This window comes from Phacochoerus africanus, chromosome 5 (genome assembly GCF_016906955.1).
Source record: "Phacochoerus africanus isolate WHEZ1 chromosome 5, ROS_Pafr_v1, whole genome shotgun sequence".
In the NCBI taxonomy this organism is placed as follows: domain Eukaryota; kingdom Metazoa; phylum Chordata; class Mammalia; order Artiodactyla; family Suidae; genus Phacochoerus; species Phacochoerus africanus.
The window spans coordinates 82,014,242-82,029,196 of record NC_062548.1 but is presented as its reverse complement, the minus strand read 5'-3'; the positions used below and the strand labels follow the sequence as shown (position 1 = coordinate 82,029,196).

The 14,955-nt window shown below is 43.0% G+C and overlaps 1 long non-coding RNA gene across 1 annotated transcript; it reads right to left on the bottom strand.

Moving 5' to 3' along the window:
- Positions 1 to 2,491: 2,491 nt before the first annotated feature.
- Positions 2,492 to 14,722, bottom strand: LOC125126832 (uncharacterized). Its single transcript, XR_007134799.1, has 3 exons — positions 14,560 to 14,722; positions 3,300 to 3,347; positions 2,492 to 2,859 (listed from the first exon to the last, which is right to left on the bottom strand). It is a non-coding gene; the product is annotated as an uncharacterized LOC125126832 (long non-coding RNA).
- Positions 14,723 to 14,955: the final 233 nt, after the last annotated feature.

Genomic DNA, 14,955 nt, shown 5'->3' with positions numbered 1-14,955 from the left:
CTGAATATAGAAGAACACAGAGCTTTAAAGGGAAGGGTGTAGAAAAGGTGTTGGGAAGTTGTTGAAACATACGCACTTGCTCAACCATTTTTATGTGGACCATGACTAGTAGTTATCAAAACAAGAGTAGAAATGATTTCAGCGCCCCCTTTGGTACACTGTATAAACGCAAGCCAGGAAACTGAGTTGAATATGTTCCGTGTAAATTGAACCTTTTAGTCTGAGGATCCATTTCTAAGCCTTGCCTTCTGGTCTTGTTCTCCATGCTCCCTGGTTGTGGCACATGAGAAAGAGTAGCTCCCAGCTCACTCTCCTCCTGTTTTCTTAGTAGCTGCTCCCTGAGTTGGCCTTTCTGGTCTTTCCCAGGGTTAGATGGAGCTGTCATTTTGCTCTTGAATCCATTCTCCCTTCAAACCTTATGAAAACACAATTCAAAAGAGGATTGTGCACTCTTGCTGCTTTGATCTCTGAGCAAGAAAGTTGACTGTAATATGATTAACAAGCTCAGTTGGACTTTGCCTAGTGGACGGCAGAATGATAAGGACTCCCAAGAATATTTGGAGAAGGAACTGGAAGAGACCCAGCATGTTCTGAAGGCATCGGGTCTCTTGGAAATGTATAGTCTTGGAGAAGATGTCCTAGACAAGCAGGGTTGCCTGTCATGGAGTGACAGAGACAAGCTGAAGAGGGTGGCCATCCATCCACTCAAAAGGAATAATACCACCTTTCTGCTAGCTGTATGTTCCTTCCAGTTGAAGGATATCTCCATTCAATATGGCAGCACTTGAATTAATGGGAGAAATGGGCTTGAGTGGGATACAGAAAGGGTCTTAGCTAAGAGGGAGGACCAGGTGGAAGGGAGATGAGCTGGACTGAGACCAATTCCAGTTCTCCAGCCTAGAAAGACTGTCATCATTATCTAAACCATCCTGAGTTTAGACTCTAACTCTCACCTTCATGGTAAAAACTGTGTACTGTTTATGGTCCCATATAGATTCAGTGCTTCTCCATAAGGCTATCCTTCTTTTGAGAAACATTCCTTCTTGGTGAAGAGAGCTCTCTGAACTGGGTGGGCCCAGGACAACTGTACCAGCCGTGCCTGAACAAAGATGCCTTGTCTGGACAAAGGACTGGAGCAGGTGCTGGATCTCAGCAGCTTGCTGAGCCGAGCCCTGACCCAGCGCTGGGTCAGCTGGGGAAAGGAACACCTTTGTGTAATTGATCTGCAGTTTTCTAGTTTGCACAAAGCCCCCCTAAAGTGCTAGTGCTATGTAAGCATCATCCCAGGAGGATCCAGGAGCCATGTGCAATGACATCCTGATCCTCAACTTGGGAAGCTCGTGGGCACACCTGAAACCTATATACTATAACTCTTTAGGCCGCCACTTGCCACTCTTATACCTGAAAAGTGACAAATTGACCTTCAAGAGTTCCATGAATGACTGCACTGGTATAACTGCTCTTTTTTTTTTAATTAAAAAATTTTTTTAATTTTTATGGCTGCACCTGTGGCATATGGACGTTCCCGAGCTAGGGTTCAAATTGGAGCCGTAGGTGCTGGCCTACAACACAGCCACCATAATGCAGGATTCAAGCTGCATCTGAGACCTAAGCCGCTGCAGCTTGTGGCAATGTGAGATCCTTAACCCACTGAGCAAGGCTGATAGGGATAAAGTAGGCACAGGTGGTTGTAGGAGTCCCAGTAGAGGATCATAGATAAAGAGAGAAACCTGGGGGATGCTGGGAGACCACTCTAAGTTCTAGAAAAGGTAGGCTTGCTTAACTAGTGGAGGTGTGAGAATTGCCTCAGGTCATTGGGTTGGGGATGGGATGAGGCCTGCACTCAGATTCAGACCAAGGGCTGGAGTTTGAAGACCACCCTTCAGCTGACTTGAATACACATCTTACGGGATGCTAAGGAGGAGCTACTACTCCTGGAAAGGAAGAGGTGGGCCTTTCCAACCCTCACTCCCCTTGGATAATAAAACTGTGGCCCACCAGATCCTTGGGCAGAGCTTCCTTGCCTGCCCGCTTGCATCTTTTACAAGCGTCCAATCCTAATAAATCTGTTTCTTACCTATTACTTTGTCTCTCGCTGAATTCCTTCTGAGCGGAGGCATTAAGAACCCAAACCTTAGTGAGTCCAGACCCAGGGTGAGTAACTTGAATTTAAAACCGTGGGTTCAAGTCCCAGCCTGGGTTTTGGCTGGGTTCAGGCCATTAGTGCTGTCAGGTTCAAGGCCAGGGACCAAACTCGCATCCTCATGGTCACTATGTCGGGTTCTTAACCCGCTGAACCACAATGGGAGCTCCCAAATGGCTCTTGATGAGGCCCCAGGTTCCCTACATCATGGGCTCAGAGAATAAACCCCCACCCTGAGAGGATTATGAAGATCTGAATTTTTTGTCTGAATCCACCTCCAATAACTGTTTGATCTAAAGTGAGTCATTTAACCTTCAAATCCTTTGTTTCCTTACCTATAAAAAGGAGATGACGATTTTCACGTCAACGGATTGTCTTGAGGATAAAACAAAAGAATGTTTTGGAGAACATTTTGGGAGGTAATATCCTGAACAAATATGAACATTAGGAGTGATCATCACTCCTTTGCCAAATGTTCTTCTTGCCATTTTGTATAGCAGCCACTTCAAAGTCTTGCGAAGTCTACCTAATAATGCTGGTGAGAACCAAGTCCAGAAGTAAGACTGCACCATGAGCTTGCTGGTGCTACTTTCTGGCGGGAGCTTCTTTATAGTGCTTTACTATTCATAGCACTATAAATAACAGTGCTCACAGGAACTTCAGAGGGAAAATCTTCTATATGCCATAAAAAGATTTATCTTTGTGAAGTTTGGTATCTGTGAAAAGTAAAAAGGCCAAAGATGAGGGGGCAACCAAAGCCGGGATTCTGACTCTCTCTGAATGGACCTCAAAATTTTTGTTAGTTTATTAGTAATAATAAACATTTAAGTCAGACAAAGATAAATTCCAACCTCTTGGGTTATGTGTTTTCTGTTTCAGAAGGCCAGCTGCAGCAGTCCCAAACTACTTTCAGATCAACCTCTCTTTTGAGTCTTTCTTCAAACCATGGTAACCCTTTACCAAAATCCTCAGTAAGTGATCCCACAACTGGGTTGGTGAATAGGTGGGATAGGTAGTAATAACTTAAGAAATTCCCCTCATCCCAGATATTTCCTGAGTATCCCACGGCCAATGACTGAAATCCTATTAGCCATTACTTTCTTTAAGAAGTTATCTCCTATTAAAATCCAGCAGTAACACATTAACACTGTAATACCTTAGTGTGAAGGACTTGATTCCAGGGTCCGGGGTCAGCAGACTTTTTCTATAAAGGATCAGATGGTAAATAGCTTAGGCTTTGTGGGCCATAATGTCTCTGTTGTAGCTACTCAACTCAGTCATTGTAAGGTAGAGGCTTCCCATTGATGGTAAGTAAGGAATGGGCTTGGCTGTGTCTATAAAATTTCATTTACAAAAACAGGAGGTGGGCTTTCATTTTCCCCGGGGGCTGCAGTTTCCAACCACTGACTTAATTGAATTCTTTTGAAAAGATTGACTAGCTGAGCGCAGGGGGAGGAGCACCTGACATCTGGTGTGGGGAAAGGTGACCAGTAGGATGTGTAAATGTGGGACAAAGAGCCACAGGGAGAGATGGGCCCTATAAGCCAAACTTTATAAGAGTTAGTCCTAATTAGACACTTAGACATTTTTTCTGGTCAAAATTATTTGACTCAATTTGTTTACTACACATATTTCTACAATTTTTTTATTTGGTGGAAGGGTGACACTCACTTTAATTTTATTTAGTATATCATTCTTATTTAGTGTATCAATTTAATGTCACAGGACAAGGCAGCTCCCATCCTACCATTTAACAGCTCAGAATAATATCACATCATGGAAATTGCTAAATATTAAAAGAGAGACTTTTTTTTTTTGTCTTTTGTCTTTTTGGGGCCGCACCCATGGCATATGGAGGTTCCCAGGCTAGGGGTCGAATCGGAGCTGTTGCCACTGGCCTACGCCAGAGCCACAGCAACGTGGGATCTGAGCTGCATCTGCGACCTACACCACAGCTCATGGCAACGCCAGATCCTTAACCCACTGAGCAAGGCCACGGATCGAACCTGCAACCTCATGGTTCCTAGTCAGATTCGTTAACCACTGTGCCACAACGGGAACTCCAAGACATTTTTGAATACAAAAAAAAAAAAAATTTGCACTGTATTATGCTCTCTTCTTCCTCCATTTACCTTGCACGCTTTTTGACGCCTGAATTACGTTATGGATGGTCTGAGGAGTGAATGGTGTTTTGATTTCCTTAAAGCTATGCATGAAAGAGGATTTTTCCAAACAGTGTTTTGTTTCAGGGTCAATGGAAGCTGATGCATGGTGCTTATTCTTAGCTGTGACATGTTCTTGAAGGATAAAGACAGTTACTTATAAGCCTTTTCAGCCTCACTCAGTGTCAGTGGGCATGGGGGGGATGTGCATGATATCCAGAGGTGGCCCTGCTGACCCATCCCACAGAGGGTATGAGCTTAGGTGGAGTTCCAGGAGCAGGGTAGGATTTGACCTAAGACATGATTCTTCTTTGCCAGTGCCCTAGTGCCAGACAGCACAATATGAAAGATGACAAATTTAAAATTAGCAATGGAGCCTGCAGCTGCAGACTGGGCAAGCTAGACTCACAACCACAGCCTCTGAGAAGACTACAACTGACCACCGGGGTGGGGAGAGGAAGGGCAGTTGATTGTTAAATTGGTGTCTTCACATCACTCTGAGACATAGTGGCTTCTCTCCGCTTTGGGGAATAGGCCCAATGTCTTGGAGACAGTCTAATTATCTTTTTATACATTCATAAAGAAGTTTATTTTTGGTAAAGTCACTCAAGCTGGAATACACTTGATTGGTTTATATAGGAAAAGTAATTTGGGGCTCATCATCCAAATTGCATTAAAAATGCTGAAATGCATTCCAGTTATTACCTAATCTAGCCTTCTTCTTACTTTATCAGGGAAATGGAATAACATCCAAATTACAGGGCTTGTGTATATCTTGTGCCCCTGAGTATGAACCAGTAGGAGAAAAACTTTGCTTTTAAAAAGGGACTATTAACATTCACTAGATGGTTTATACATGGAGCACATTCTGGTCTCGGTAGAATATTGTCAGAGACCTGAACACAGAAAGGACGGAAGACCCAAGTGGTGTCTGTGCTATGCACAGTCAGGCCTAGAGGAAAGGGTGGTTTTATACCTCCAGAGAAACAGAACCAGTAGGGTATAAACACACACACACACACACACACACACACACAGAGAGTCAATTCTCATTGCTCACAGTAGCTGTGTTCCATACAGTTGACATAAACATTGAATTAGCAAATACTGAGCCATTACTCCTACAAGAAATACAGGGTTAGGTTCCTGCAAGCCTCTGGTCACAACATTTTCATCAACCAATGAAAATATAACCTTGTTTTGTCTGTATTTATGTTTAAAGACACCTTACTTAGTATGCACTGTTGATTTATTAACACTGAACTCACAGCTACAGCACCGTAACTCACACCTAAATGAAGCTTATCTAACACGTATTTTCTCACAAGCAAGTCACAGCCTTCCAGGGTTAGGAACACTAGAAGGCATTTCAGCACTATGCTTAGGAGCCATTGTAAACAGCAAAATCACCAACAAAAAGCACAAAAATATGAAAATCACAGCACTACACAGATCACATAAAGGACACTTGTTTACAGTTTAAGAGCTAAACAAGAAGGCAGAAGAGTTCCTGTCATGGCTCAGTGGTTAACGAATCCAACCAGGAATGATGAGGTTTCGGGTTTGATCCCTGGCCTTGCTCAGTGGGTTAAGGATCCGGCGTTGCCGTGAGCTATGGTGTAGGTTGCAGACGTGGCTCGGATCTGGTGTTGCTGTGGCTCTGGCATAGGCCAGTAGCTACGGCTCCGATTACACCCCTTGCCTGGAACCCCCACATGCCTCAGGTATGGCACTAGAAAAGACAGAAAGACAAAAAAAAAAAAAAAAAAAGAGGCAGAGAGTCCCTGACTTCAACCTCAGCTGGAAACATGTGCATTAGGTGACAAATTTTTCACCATTCTGCCCATGTCCGTGAGAGACTGTGGACGCAACACAAGTATTAATTTGGGGGTTATTGTAAGTTTTAACAGGAAGGAAAATTCACAAATACAGAATCTGTGAATAATGAGGATAAAATGAATAAAGAGCAAGATTTACTTAAAGCAATTAGCTTCCATGATTGTGCGGACTGGAAAGTCTGCAATCTGTAGGGCAGACCGACAGGCTAGAAACTCTCTGACAGAAGCTGAAGCTGCATTTAATGGGTGGAATTTCTACTTCAGAGAAATCTTGGTTTTGCTCTTAAGGTGTTTCAAGTGATCGGATGAGGCCCACACAGAGTATCAAGAATAATTACCTAATGTCAACTGGGTGCTATTCACACGTTAAACTAACCATCATGACATCCAATTTAGAGCCCAGGAAAGTGGCTCTGGAAGAAATCTTTCCTTTGCATTTTCCTAGAGGGCTAGCATGAGAGATCCAAAACCCATAAACCTCACACTCTGCTTGGGTCAGTGTTTGTTCAATGTACTTTTTATTTATTTATTTATTTATTTAACCACACTTGCAGCATGCTGAAGTTCCTGGGCTAGGGATCAAACCCATGCCACAGCAGTTACTTGGGCCACTGGTACCAACGCTGGATTCTTAACCTGCTGACACATGGAAACTCCTATTCACTGTACTTTTGACAACTTCCATTCTGCAGAGGGAACTCAGTCAGAGCACTGACCACAATGGGAGTGATGCAGATCTTTTATATGAGATGTTAAAAAGGTACAAAGATTTTAAGCTTTTCCTTTTGATTCACCAAATATAACCCATCTTTGTTTCTAATTTGATCATTTTCTTATGCCCATTGATTCAAGCTCTTTGTGCTCTGAGTCTCAGCCAACAGCCAGGTGCTCAGCCCCTGCCTTGGAATTAATGAGAGGGCTCTGACCGCTCCTAGCCTCTGGGCTGCTGCGTCTGCCATCAGTGTTGTTGGGCAACAGTGGTGTTATTGCTCAATTTCCAGGCCGCCCCATTCCTCTTGCACCCATGATGGTTAGGAGAAAAGTGGGGAGGCACCTTGCCTCATACTGCAGACCCTGTATTCCAAGTGTGGTGCATGAATTCAGCAGCACGGTGTCACCTGAAAGCTCATTAGAAATACAGAGCCCCAGACTTACGGAATCCGAATCTGCATTTTTAGCCAGATTCCAGGTGATTCATATGCACAGTAAATATCGCCAACAAGCTCTAGATAGTTATGTGGAGCATAGGGTCCTTCAACCCTCACAGTTTAGGTCTTGAATCCTGACCCCTCTTTCCACCTACTTTGAATCAGATATCCCAGAATAACTCTGCTCCACCTGGCACTGATGCATGGATCCCTCCATTCTGCTTCCCACAACTGGAAGCCCTTGAATAATCCCACTCGCCAAAGGTGGCCTGCATTTCCTCCTTCCCCTGGTCATTCGTAACTCTCTATTCTCAGTGCCTGTCCAGGAGCACTACTTCTGCCCCTTTCTGCTGTGTTTCTGCCAGCTCCCCAGCCCCTTGAACTCCTGTTGGGTTCTACATGCAGAAGTGTGGGGGAGGAGTGATTGGAACTTCCTCTTCAAAACTGAGTTGGACAGATTTAGACACTGATGATCACAGTTCAGAGAGGAAGTAGAATCAGCTGAGACGCAGGGAACAGGGGGTCAGCTTTTGGATGTCTCATTTCCTGAGCGACCTGAGGTCAACATGTGAGCTCTATTTGAGCCTCCATTACCTAATTCTAAATTGATGAGAAAGCTACCTTTGAACCTCATCTGTGAAACCCATTAAACCTCAGAGTTTCTCCATACATTTGCTTTTGAGGCCAGCTTAACAGGGGATCTGCGGCCAGCAAAGAGCTACAGTGTTGACTTTACTAGAAGTCTAATGGTCCCTTTTGTTTTTTATTATATGGAATCCATTAACTTGTCATTATAGGATATAACCATGCCATGGAGTCAAATGGTTAATTTGCAATACCTTTAATAGTATAGTCTGTAATTATAAGGGATATTTTCAAAACCTCACATTTGATCATTCTTGAAGAGGGAGGGTTTCTCATCATGAAAACCAGCTTTAGGCTTTCCATCTCCTGGCATTATGAGTATAGGAGTGGACAATGAATTGATTCCCAAAATAACCTCAAGCCTTTCCCAATTAAAGTATGTTGAGGAGTTCCCTGGTAGCTCAGTGGGTTAAGGATCTGGCATTGTCACTATTATGGCTCAGGTCAATGCTGTGGTATGGGTTTGATCCCTGGCCTGGGAACTTCTGCATGCTATGGGTATGGTCAAAAAAAGTGTTGCTTTCTAGGCTCATCTCCCATGACTCTATCAATCCTTGAGAACATAGTCATAGTTTGAATAATTAGAAAGCATCAGTATTTCATGTTTATGGATTTCCTCAACAGTGATGCATGGACCATGATTTTTGCTGCTTTGCATTTGTAACCATACCTGGTTTTTAGTAGGCAGTCATATACCAGTTGCTTCTTTAATTTTAGAGAGGTTTAACGCCATTATTTGTACCTTAAGATAGCAGAGGATAAAAGACAAGGCAAAGTAAAACAAGACAGAAGAAGTTATACAAAACAAAAAATTCCAGGAAGAATAACCATGGAAGAAAGTTTACTTTAGCAGTTTGATAAAGGTTAGTTCTGAGTCTAAGAGTCTTAAAAGAAATGTAGTGGGATTCCTGGTTTGAACCTAAACTCTCTTTACCAGTAAGACCAGAATATATCCAAGTACATCTGAGTACATCCAAATATAGGCAGGCAGACAGCTCTCAGATGTGAACTTGCATGAGTAAACTGTCAAGGATGCCTCTGCGAGGGGTCAGGAACAGAAGAGTAGGAAGGACTCTGGTCTGAGCCTGTGGAAAGAGGCCAGATGCCCAAGGAGCTGCTTTCAGGAAGCATCTGAATCACAGGGCTGTGAATAGTGTCCCCCGAAGTCCAGGAGGTGGAGGCTGGCCTAGCTTCTGTGCCTTGAAGACTCCAGGGGACACAGTGCTGGCACCCTAAGAATTGAGTCTTGGGCTTATGAGGAGAAAAGACATTATAGTTTTTAAGGAGGGCAACTACAAGAGTGGTGGCCTTGGCTGGAAGAGTAAACATGGGACATAAGGGTGGCTGGAGCAGGAAAGGAAGAACGTGGCCATGTGTTTGTGGAGTCTTGTGAGTACACATCAAACAATGCCTGGGGTGGAATTTCTGGGTGTGACTTTGAGGGGCCTCAGAGATCTTGCAACACTCAGGTGGGGCAATGTATGGAGCTGCTATTGCTGTGATTCATAAGCCAATAAAGCTAGACAAACTCAGGATATAGAGTTTGAATGAAAATATTTAAAGAGAAGATTTGGACCCATAATGGGCAGAAAGATGCAAGCAAAAGATTGGAAGTAGGACCACGCACATCTGTTCTAGAAACAGGGTCTTGTAGGGGGTTGATGGGAAACCAGGGTGCAAAGATAGATTGTGGCCAGAAGCAGGGGCCCCGAATGGCCAAGCTAAAAAGGTTGCCATTGGAGGCTGAGCGGAAGGAGAGTGATGCAAGGAAATCAGGATTCAGGGAGACTTACCTGGCCCTGGTGTTTAGGAGTAGTTTTAAAAATTGCTTTAGCAATAAAAACATTTTGAGAAATGAAATCTGCTGAGGATGCTTTGTAGGTGTGAAGTAGGTCAGACCAGAATGGTAGAAAGGAAGGGGAAGGGGCGGAAAAATATGGGGCCTGGGCTTCAGGGCAATGCTCAACAGTTATTTCTGTGGTGGGACAGTTGGGAATATAAACTTTTTTTCTAACCTGTATTTCTTAGTATAAAGTTACTAGTTTTATAATTAAAAACTCCAAAGCTATTTTAAAAACTACAACAATTCATTGCTTTGTATTTAGAATCAGTTTTCCTCAAAATCTTTTCTTCTTTCTCTGGATCTCACGCATTTCCTTCTAGCACAATTTACATGCTCTTTAGAACCTGTGGATAGATTTAGAGAGGTGCTGTTTTGGTTCACTCAGGCCACTATAACAGAACCCATAGACTGGGTGGCTTAAAAGCAAAAGAAAATGTATTTCTCACAGTTTGGAGGGCTGGAAAGTCCAAGATCAAGGTACCAGCACATTTGGTGTCTGGTGAAAGTCTGCTTCCTCGATGGCCATCTACTCACTGTGTCCATGGCAGAAGGGGCATGGGATCTCTTTGGGGTCTCTCTCTCTCTCTCTTTTTTTTTTTTTTTTTTGCTGTTTAGGGCTGTACCCATGGCATAAAGACATTCCCAGGCTAGGGGTCCAATTGGAGCTACAGCTGCCAGTCACAGCCACAACACCGTGGGATCCAAGCCACATTTGCAACCCACAGCATGGCTCACAGCAACGCCGGATCCCTGACCCACTGAGGGAAGCCAGGGATTTAACCCGCATCCTCATGGATACTAGTTGGATTTGTTTCTGCTGAGCCATGATGACAGGACTCCTGGGAGCCTCTTTTAATAAGCATACTAATCCCCTTCATGAGGGCTCCGCCCACAAGACCTAATCACCTCCCAAAGACCATCACCACCAAATATCATCAGACTGAGGATTTGGTTTCAACACATAAATTGGGGCGGGGGGCGGGGAACAGTCAGTCTATATATATACAGCAGGGTATATTAATGTTCCTTCCTAACTAATCTGTAAACTAAGGCCTGTAAATTTACTAAATTTAACCCATGTATATTTCCTATTTATCAACTTGTGCTAAATTAATGTTATTAGTTAAGGAAAGATACTTCTGCCAAGCTAGGAGAGAGAAGGACCAGAAGTATACCCCTAGCCCTTAGAGCCCTGTCTGGAATTGCCTACAGCCTTAGGTACTATGGCATATATCTTGAATGTTAACTTGTTTTTAAATTAATTACAGGATTCCTACTACTATCTGTAATGTTAAATATTTGGTCCTAGCCCAAAGAAGCTGGACCTAAAGAGATTCTGTCACTTACTCAGGAAAACTTAATATTTTACTAGTTAGGTTAGGAGAGGACACAGAAAAATATGGGAGGGACTGGATGCTAATACAGCTCAGCCTTAAGGAAATACTAGGTGATGGGTAACAGGGAGCATGTGTTACTTTCAGGCTTCAAATCTGCTAGGTGTGTGTCTGGTCACAGGTCTGTCAAGTCACACCTCTACCTGTCCACACAAGGCCATTTTGCACTCTCGTCCTCTCTTCTCCTGTACTTATGTTACACATCGAACACACACACACACACACATACACACACACACACACATTCTCTGTGTTGTGCTTTCCTTTGTAACTCTTTTGATATAAAACTTTGTTTGGTTCTATACATTGGTATGTTTTGGTTAAATCCTAGTCCCTTTTGCATTTCTCCAAAGAAGGCATACAGATGGACAATAAGCATATGAAAAGATGCTCATTATCACTAATTATTAGAGAAATGTAGATCAAAACTACAATGAGATATCACCTCACAATAGACAGAATGGCCATCATCAAAAAGTCTATAAATAACAAATGCTGGAGAAAAAGAAACCCTCCTACACTATTGCTGGGAATGTAAATTGGTGTAGCCACTATGGAAAACAGTATGGAAGTTCCTTAGAAAACTAATAATTGCGTTGCCATAGTACCCAGCAATCCCACTCCTGGGCATACATCTGAAGAAAACTCCAATACAAAAGATATATGCACTCCTATTTTCATAACAGCACTATTTACAATAGCCAAGACATGGAAACAACCTAAATGTCCATCAACAGAGGAATGGATAAAGAAGATGTGGTACGTACAGTGGAATATTACTCGGCCATAAAAAAGAATGAAATGCCATTTGCAGCAACATGGATGGACTTGGAGATTATCACACTAAGTGAAGTAAGTCAGAAAGAGAAAGACAAATACAAAATAATATCACTTAAAAGTGGAATCTAAAATATGACATAAATAAACTTATCTATAAAACAAAAAAATTCACAGACATAGAGAACAGACTTGTGGTTGTCAAGGGGGAGAAGGAGTGGAGGGGGGAATGGAATGGGAGTCTGGGATTAGCAGGTGCAATTTATTATATATAGAATGGATAAACAACGTCTTACTGTACAGCACAGGGAATTATATTCAATATTCTATGATAAACCATAATGGAAATGGATAAATATCTATACAACTGGGTCACTTTGCTGTTCAGCAGAAATTAACCCAACAGTGTAAATCTACTACACATCAATAACATAACTTTTTTAAAATAATATTTACAACATAGAGTTATCATGAAGTTATAATAATACAGGTAAAGAACCCCCACTTCAAAAAAAACAAACAAACAAACAAACCTAATCCCTTTTGGATCACTGAACTCGCAGGGGGTTTGCCTCTCTCTCCAGTTCTTGGCTCTTCTGCTAAGTGCCAAAGCAGAAACAAACATGCACAAAGAGACAAACGGCAAAAAAAAAAACCCAAAAAAAACAGTCTCAGAAGTCTTCACATTGAAGCCATTTCATTAGGTAACAATTTTAAAAGCCCTAAACAAGTGGAGACTAGGATGGCACATAGATGACTTACTCTTTTCAATATTAATAACAGTCTAAGGGAAGTTGTGATGAAGTCTGGAATTAACACTGCTAACTCTAACATGAATATCTGATCTATTACCACCACTGGGCTTAAAGAAATTCAATAGTCTCAGTCATATTGTATAATCACAGGTCAGTTTTGCAAGGATTAAAGAAGACAAAGGCCTAAAATCAAGGAGTTCCAGCAGAGAGGAAGGAAGTGAGGCTTCCTGCAGCCGAAACTACTCATCCAAAGGGAAAACGGAGTAGATGAAGTGAAAGGTGTTTCTCAGAGATGGCCCCAAAGCAGCTTCTGTTTGTCTTAAAGCCTTAGGCTGGGTCTGTCTTTTAGGATATTATGACCCACAGTGACTCAAGAGAATTAACTACCAAACCCGGACCAGAAACACTCATCTATCCCCAAAATGGAAGGTCACTGAGTCATGCAACCTGGGCTTTGCCTCACTGTCCACCTCTGGAAGGCAGCCGAGGCTATCTGACTAGGGATTTCCACCTGGGGCAGTGAGGGGCAGTCCAGGTGAGCTCTGGGGCTTCAGTACAAACTGGCCATAGGGTATCACCAGGGCAATTCTAGGGTCATCCCTAGAACCACCCTTGGCTCTCAGGGTGCTGTAAGCCAGTGAGGCTGGGCTGTGAGATGTCCTGTCCTCCTTAAAGAAGAGTCTTCTCAATGTTGCTATTGCTTCATCCCTGCTGCTAAAAATCTGGCCCATGCTTATTACGTTTCATTTGGGCCAGAACTGAAAGCAATTCCCATCTCACAGGCCAATTCCAATTAATTGGTGGTGGCTACTGGAGCCCTACATTGAAAAGGGTTTTGAGCTTAGCAGGAAAGAGTGTGGTTGACCACTAATGATGATTGCCATGGGCACAGGAGGGAAACTGCAGCAGGCACTCTGAGCTAGACCATTACCTTAGCCTTCTAAGGGGTATGCCCATCTCCATTTTCTTCCAGAAAAAGATTAACTTTCTAGAAGAGTATTGGACAACATCTATCAAAAAATTTCAAGCCTACTCCACTTTAGCAACTCAGACCTGTTCTACCTGCCATCTATCTATATCATAATCTATTTATCATCTCTCTGTTTCTCTAATCATACCCACCCTTTATTCTTTCAGCTTCATCACTTCTCTTCTCCGAGTTCATCTGCTGCTCATCTCTACTCTTTTCTCCTAGCCCATCACTGACCCCTAATCTCTCCTGCACCTTTGCTCTCCCTCTTTTAGGTTCTTCTCCCCACTTCTGGTCCCTTCCCTGCAGCCTAGAAACACAGTCAAGCCTCTTCTTTCTTAAAATAAAACTCTCTCTCCCCAGCCTGCCTGCCACGATCCCTCTCCCTCACAGTCAAGTTCCTGGAAAACTCCACTCCTTTGTGACCCTGTCCATGCACCTGTTTAACCTGTCCATATACCTGTCTTACCCATCCTCCTTGCAGCAGACCCTGTCACTTTTCTTATCATTCCAGATACCAGGCCTTCCTAGTTCTCCTCTTCTTCCCTCGATTAGTCTTCCTCAAGCCCTATCCTTGAAATGAAGGGGTGGCCTGGAGATTTGAAAGCTGGTCTGTTACAGCACAAAAGGCTGATCCTGTAAGGACCGTGCCATGTTCTAGCCTTTTGGAGCTTGAGATAAAGAGGATGGAGAAGGTACCATTGTTTCCAACAGAGGGAGAAGTGTGAAGAACATTCACATTCTACAAATTCCTAATCTACACTGCAATTTCTGTAGCATCCTCTTTAGCTCTAGCTAAAGAATGTGAAAAATGTAAATTTCCTGTTTGAACAGGATACCTGTATTTAACTGCAAGTACTGTCATGAAAAGGGTACCTACATACCTGCTCACAGTGAGGGCAGCAACCGGAAATAGCCTGCCCGCTTGGTTCAGGAGCTGGAAGGAACATCCAAGCGATCTCTGGAGTTTTTCTCAAAGAGTGTTGTGAGACATGTTTTTATAGTATTTTCTTAGCCTCTTTGCTGAAAACTCCATCTTGTCCTTCCTTACTTTGTCCCGTCTTCCTGCTTGAGAAACAGTCACAAGGATGGTAAATGACTTAAGCTTAAGAACAAAGACCTAAAGGCATGGGTTATTCACGAGGTCAGCTGAATGAGGGAGGACATAATACATTGGTCTAGGCACGCAGGACCTGTGCAGATTGGAACGCCATTTGCACAAGCATGATATGTCCTCTAAAGAATAAGAGAAAGAGGAACCTCACAGCCAAGTGGTTTAT